Source organism: Hibiscus syriacus, unplaced genomic scaffold (genome assembly GCF_006381635.1).
Source record: "Hibiscus syriacus cultivar Baekdansim isolate YM2019G1 unplaced genomic scaffold, ASM638163v2 tig00002237_pilon, whole genome shotgun sequence".
NCBI lineage: Eukaryota > Viridiplantae > Streptophyta > Magnoliopsida > Malvales > Malvaceae > Hibiscus > Hibiscus syriacus.
The window spans coordinates 3880169-3887892 of record NW_024061918.1 but is presented as its reverse complement, the minus strand read 5'-3'; the positions used below and the strand labels follow the sequence as shown (position 1 = coordinate 3887892).

General features: G+C 32.0%; 1 long non-coding RNA gene and 1 pseudogene across 1 annotated transcript; both read left to right on the top strand.

Moving 5' to 3' along the window:
* Positions 1-225: 225 nt before the first annotated feature.
* On the top strand, positions 226-568 carry LOC120139240. Its single transcript, XR_005517604.1, has 2 exons — positions 226-268; positions 342-568. It is a non-coding gene; the product is annotated as an uncharacterized LOC120139240 (long non-coding RNA).
* Positions 569-668: 100 nt separating this feature from the next.
* On the top strand, positions 669-1759 carry LOC120140117 (annotated as a pseudogene).
* Positions 1760-7724: the final 5965 nt, after the last annotated feature.

The following is a 7724-nucleotide window of genomic DNA, read 5'->3' as shown; positions in this document are numbered from 1 at the left end:
TTCCTTCATTTTTTTTATTTTTTTGGATTGTTAATGATTCATGATCCAATAACCTATACTATGCCTTTGGCTAATGGTATATTTGTCTTGCCACGTATAAGGTTTATATAAGGGATGCATCCAAGAACTGGAAACTGGCTGGACCAGATGGAGGCAGCCGATTGGTAATAAAGGAGCCAGCTGCTAATGTTGTTTTGTCAGATACATTTCATGCAAAAAAATGGCAGGATGTTGTAGATTTTGATGACCACCTTGACGATATTAAGATGTAATTCGTACTCTCTGCTCTTCACTTATCTTCTAATAGAGCACAAATTTACATGTTATCTTTCTGATTGCAGGGGTTGGCTTAATCTGGAAATCTTCAAATAAGATCCTTTGATTGGCATCTTGAGGTAGACAATGAAATCTAGAAACCATTGGAGATTTTATCGGGATGTATTAACCAGGTATCGGTTATAAATTTCATGAAGATACGATGGACATTTCTTAAGCAAAACATGAGCGTTTTACAGTCATTGGTTTCGAACTTGTTAGTGGAATGCAGAGCCGTTCTGTTTTTAATTTATTGCATTCCTTAGTCTTAGTTTATCTCCCCACACACAGGGCCGGCCCAATACATGTGCCAGATGGGCATTAGCCCAGGGCAGCATGATTGAGGGGGCAGCATGTTTGAGGGGGTTCATAACACAGGTCAAGGAGCTTCTTCATTAACAGAACCAGAGAGACAGAACCTAAGGGATGAGATTGAGAGACTTAAGAATGAAAAAGAGTCGCTTGCTTCAGAGTTAAAGAGGCATGAACAGACACAGCAAGGATTTCAGATGCAAATGCAACTTTTGAGGGAGCGTTTACTGAATATGGAACAGAGGCAGCGAAAAATGATGTCTTCCGTGGCTCAAGTCTTGCAGAAATCAGGGCTTGCCATAAATCTGACACCACAATTGGAGACTAATGACAAAAAGAGAAGGTTGCCTAGAATTGCTACTTATATGATGAAGCCGGGATTGAAGATAGTCAGACAGGCAATTCCATAATCGCTAGAGAAAATGCAAATTTCACATTGTCGTCCAACATCGAGCCATTTGAACAATTAGAGTCATCTATGGTGTTTTGGGAGAATATGGTTCATGATTTTGGTTAAACTAACGTTCAAGGTAATTCAAACCTTGAATTAGATGAATCAACAAGTTGTGCAGAAACACCATCAATAATATCTTGCATTCGGCTTAATATTGATGCTCAACCTAAATCCCCCGGGATTGACATGAACTCTGAGCCTGCCCCAGTTGTTACATCTAAGCCTATTACAGAAAAGGAACAACCTGCAAGAACTACTGAACCTCCCAGAGCTGGCGTTAATGATATGTTCTGGGAACAATTTTTGACTGAAAATCCTGGTTCAACTGAAACTCAGGAAGTCCAGTTAGAAAGAAAAGATTCCGTTGCTAGAAAGAATGAAAGCAAACCTGGTGATCAGAGAAGATTTTGGTGGAATATGAATAATGTAAATAACCTTGCAGAGCAGATGGGGCATCTAACTCCCGCTGAGGAAACTTGATATTGGTTGATTTTTTTTATGGCTTTTGGTGCATCGATATTCAGATGTATTAAATCTAGGTATGATTGGTTTGATGTGGATATAAGTAGATAACTTATGTTTGAGTTCATCTTCTCAAGCATGTCATTACGTTCACACGTTCATTTGTTTTTAGGTGCTATACAACTATAGTGATTTACATGGCTTTTTTTATCTGCTTCAATATAGTTAAGATTCACATAATTTTTGGAGAAAACCGCAAATTGATTATAGTATTTTTAGGTTTTGGTTTGTATTAGTATTAATATTGTTTGACTATAATTTATATTACATTTTTGTTTTAAAAAAATTATTTATGTTTTGTCTATTATACGGTACAAGTATATGGGCATAAAATTATTATCTCGCAGAGGGTATTAAAACTCATTGGACCGGCCCTGCACACACACAAAAACATATGATCTAGTGATTGAGTTTCGACATTGAGGATGTCAATGGTTTAAGAACGGATTGACCATTTCATTTCAGAAAAGGCTTAAAATATCATTTTCCAACAGTCTTGATGAAGCCATGGATGAACCTTTTCAAGGCAATCAAACACGGGCTCTTCAGATTTTAAAAAATATTAATGCTAGGAAAACACATCCTTGAAATTATACTCGTTTATGTGAACTAGATGTTGTTCCCGATGGTTTCACTTGCACTTTCTCCCTCAAAGCTTGCACACGGCTTTGTTGGATGATAAAAATGGTAAGATCATTCATGGGGTTATCCAGAAACTTGGGTTTCACTGGAACTTGGTCTTGCAAAATATGATTTTGAATATTTATGGGATGTGTGGAGAAATGAACTGTTAGGTTGGTGTTTGATAAAATGCCGCTACAAGATGTCGGTTGGAACTTGAATGTTATGATTAGCCATTTGATGAGAAGCAGAGATTTCGGGGGTGCTTATGGGTTCTTTTCGCGTATGCCTGAGAGAAATGTGATGCCGAGGATGATGATGATATCTGCGTGTGTTCACATCTGGAAGGGGCTAACTTGTTTATGAGGTCAGTGTAGTGGCTGTTCTTTCAGCTTGTGCTGATTTGGGTACACGAATACTCCAAAAGAAGTGCATTTGGAAGAAATGTTAAAGAGATTTAAATACTTCGATTGACATGTATTTGGAATGCCGATGCTTGGAGGATTTTTGAGGAGATAGAGGAACGAACGGTGTGTCGTGTCTTGGTCAGCTATGATACAAGGGCTTGCAATCCATGGACAAGCTCTGCGGGTTTTGTCAATGGGATGATGCCTATTGGGTAACCTTTATTGGGCTCTTGCATGCGTGTAGTCAAATGGGGTTTGTCGATGATGGTCGTCGGTTTCTTTTCCGGCATGACTAGAGACTATGGTGTTATTCTTGAGATCAAGCATTATGGTTTCGTGATTGATCTTTATAGTCGAAAACATTTCCATTATCCACAATATACACAAACTCTTGATGAAGCTTATGGTTGTGGTGATCCCATAAAATTTTGCTTCTTAGGAGATTTTCCGGCCATAAAGCCCGTTGGCCTCAACGGGCATATATTGTCTGCTGTTGCATTGACAATTGTGCTAGTATCGTACCAACTAATTGCTTATTCGGCCCTCATAAGAATTGGACTCCCCAAAAAATTAGAGAATTTGATGCAATCTTTTTCATAGCTACACATAAGGATACTATTGTGCCGCGGTTATTTTTAGCTTAAAATACTTGGACAGTGGACTGTCCAAATGCAACTAAATATTAGCTATTTATTTACCTGAACCCCCTCCCCAATTGTTGGCCTCCTGCTGGAATGCCTTAACCAAACATGAAAATGCCATGTTTATTACTTTGTCATTTCAATGGCTCTGTCAAATGCACCCAACCAAACCAAACCAGGTAGGCTTGAGTCTCCTTCATGTCTTGATTTTTGTGCCATACAAAGCACATGATATTTTCCATGGGAGCATCACGTGACATGTTTTCCCCAACCAAATCAACACAATATGAACCACATTCTTTTGCTTGATGTAACACACCTGTCTTTCCTAAGATGAAAGTTATCCACTTATTTTTTATATAAATAAAATAAATTAATTAATTATAAAAAAACTGGTTAATAAAGCTTAGTTGCTTAATTAGATTACGGGTTTTTGACCCAATAAGGCAAACATATTTATTGATTAACAATATTTATTACAGTAATTTGAAAATCATCATGTCGATGTGATGAATTTTAATAAAATATATTTTTTATTTAAATTTTTATCTCAATGTGATAAAATTTAAGAAAAATTATATTTTATTAAAATTTATCTACTCAATGTGATAAATTTAAATAAAAAATATTATTTGGGTAAATTTATCACTTTGACGTGACAAACAAATGTCGTGATTCTAAAATAAACTTCTATATATCTTATTGGACTAATTAATAAAACTATTTAAGCTATTGAGAGAAAAAAAAACCTAGATTAGGCACTGATATTTCTTAAGCCGATTAATCAAAGACTGGTTGATTATTGGGCCTTTGCGTAACATATCATATTCCAAAATTTCGACTGTTGAATCGGGAATTGATCAGTTAGTTTAGAAGGTTCCTGATAATATAACACATGTGGGAACCAAATTTTATGAAATTTTATTACACTTATTTCTACTTTGTATTTTATCCCTAGTTAGTTGGTTTTAGGATAGTTAGGTTTAAGGTGGATATTTGATTGAGTCGAATAAAAAAATTTTGAGTTATTTGAGTTGTCGAGTCTTATTTTATAACTCAAATTTTCTTTTATACATTTTTTAGTCAATTTGATTTTATAAAATTTGAGTCAAGTCGAGTTGCATGAAATAAAATTTCATAGTAAATATTTATAATATTATGATAGTATTTGATTTCAATTTAAACTGTTTTCTATAGCAATATAAAATAAATATATTTTTCTTTATATTTTTCATATGTGATATACATACATATGATACAGAGTAGAGAGATTCAATTAAAATTTGAAAATCAATCTACTAATTACTAAAAATTTCGAGTTATACTTCTACTCAAATTTATATTATTATTTGTTAAATTATTATGTAAATCACACAAAGGGCTGCTCTGCTCTCTACCTAAAAAAATAGTACCCGACTTGAAACATTGAACATCGACAAATTTTTTTTTGAAACCATGACCAATCCACTTTCCACGTTTATAAAATGTGTTGAATTTTTACATTTCTTAATTGGAAAATTGACAATTAAGTCTAACAATTCAATACACTTGACTTATAGTTTGAATTTGTTTCAATTCCATCCCTTTGTATTCTGCCTTTGCAACAATAGCATTTGGTTTGAAATCGAAAAAAATTGTTAGCTTTAATTTCATGTGTTAAGAGGAGAAAAAAATATATACTTATTTAAAGAAAAACTATTAAAATTTTAGTCTAAATTTTGTAGATCCGTAGTTAGAAATTAAACACGCTATTTTAAACATGTAAGAAAACTCATAGACGAAGGGGCGAGCAATAATTGACGAGGAAGATGTATTTGTAAAATCAACCAATCAAAATACCATTTGTTTGATTGGCAAAGTGAAAAGAAAAGAAAACCTTTTCAAAACAAATGGCTTAAAAATAAAGCATTAAAAGCTTGAAATAAAATATATGTGCTGCCAAACCTGAAAGGAACAAAAAAAAAGGCTTCCTTTTTTTGTCATCAATAATTATGTAAAAACGACTTCACTTGGTCATCAAAAGCACCCCCGCTTTTGATTCTTTGTACCTTTCAAAAAGATGCCTTCCACTCTACATGTTTAGAGAATGAAGAAGAAGAATCTTCAAACTCTATGACGCCTAATAATCCAATCTTTTACCGAGATTTTGAATCCAATCTCCTTAGGTTTCAAGCATCAGACGATCAATGTAAGACAGACAATGATCATCAAATTTGTTAGTACAAATTTTAAAACCTTCATTGATCTAAAACTTAATAATTTTCTATATCGATTCTCATTATTTGAGCACATAAACTTTAGATGTTAGATCAATTTTAGGTGTTATTGATATTAAAGTTGAAAAATAGGGGCTTGAAAGTGTAACACCCTTAATTCATATACATACTTAATTACGAGTTAAAAATATCACATCAATCATATAAAACATCTACTATTCGAAACTCGGTAAAATTTTCTTTCTTTAAAATTTCTAAATTTAACCTTTAGTACGAAATCATTTAATTGCATAAACTCATAACGTGATATTTCGACTTCTTATTAAAATCTTATTTCAGACAGCAACTAGGTAGTTCAATGTTGTTTAATATAATAAATAAAACTACCTAGAAACTGCCTAATTTAAAAATCAATCGATTAACTTTTAAAACATGATTTAATAAAAATATTATTCGTCCATCCTATTAATTAGATCTAATACTATCCATATTAAAGCAGTTTTAACTTAATATTACAAACCTTTTTATAACTAATACATCAGAGCAACTAGAATATTTATAGTATAATACATGCCACTAAACAAATCAAAATAATATTAAAGTATGTCTTACTGATACGGTATGTTGATATGATTCCACAAAAGTAATTCTTGGTATGCTCCTCACTCCACAACTTTATCTTTTTCTTTACCTACACATGAAACATTCACACGCTAAGTTTCCACCTAGTGAGACATATAAACTAAAATAAAGCATTTTAAAACGTGAAAGGCTTATAATTATTCAAATTTCTAAAACTGTTGTGTAAAAATATATGAACATATAAATATAACATTTTTTCTTTATACTGAAATTGTAACTTGAAAACCATCCTTTCACATATATATATATATATATATATATATATATATATATATAAAAGGCATATAATGCCAAATTAGTATACTCAGAAAAATATTTACTTTCTTTCAAATCATATAAAATATATAGTTACATTATCACATAAAAGGCATATCATGTCAAAATCATCACTCATGGCAAACTATTTGCATTCATCTCAATTCAAATAACTTGTATTATTCACTTATTTAGATCATATAACCTGCACTTTTCAATTTCATTTAAGTATAGCCCAATGTACGTTAAATGAGAATGCAATGTACGTTAAATGAGAATGCAAGGTACGTGTGTGCGCAATATGCACTCCAGGTGTCTCATCAGTAAACAATAATATGCACTCGAAAATGCCTCATATATCTTGCACCAATGATGCCACATGTAATGTACACGAATGTACTGGTTCAATAATCACTCCACCTCATGGCATACCAATTGTACCTACAACTCTCAATGCACATACAATGGGCTTTTATGTCATTATCATATCTCATTTATATATTCAATGTATCCATATATATATATCAACATGTCCAATTATCCTTTATAAAAAATCAGTACATTGGGCAGTTCATATCCGAAATCATCCATAACCATCTATCAGATACTTATAAAGTACTTTGAATAGTTTATAGCATATAATCATTTCAAAACTATTTTCAAAAATTATTCAAAACATCCTTTAATAAAATATTATATAAAAATTTATTGAGTAATTTATACTCAAATCATCTGAATATCATTTTGTAAACACTATAAAAATAAATCATAATATACTTTAAATACTCTTCGTACCAAATCATTCGAGGTTGGGTCATCGCAAGTCGTCCTCATATCATATACGGTAGTATAAAACAATAATGAACTCACCTTATTAGCCTCACTATCTAAACCTTTAACGTCAATGTCCTTTACTCTTGTTTTTGATCATTTGCTTTATGTTCGCTTTGATCACAAGATTTATCACGATCTATACAACATCATATATATATATAAATATATACATACATACAATTCTTGTTCGATATAAAAATCATTTCACAACTCAATATCAATCTCAATATTCCAAAATGACTCTTCAATTCCTTTAATACTCATATTCATCACTAATCCACGTAAATTTAACAACTTTACACTTTAACTACGAATTTATGAATTCTTTTAGAATTCATTCTAACTTTTCCAATTTATTCAAAATAGTCCTTTACCATTTCACTTTAATTTAATTCCAACCCCCAAATTTCTATCATTCTAATATTAGATTCAAACTAATACTTTCAAACTTGCATAATTACCAATTAATCTCCCATATTTTCCTTATTTGCGATTTAGTCCCCTA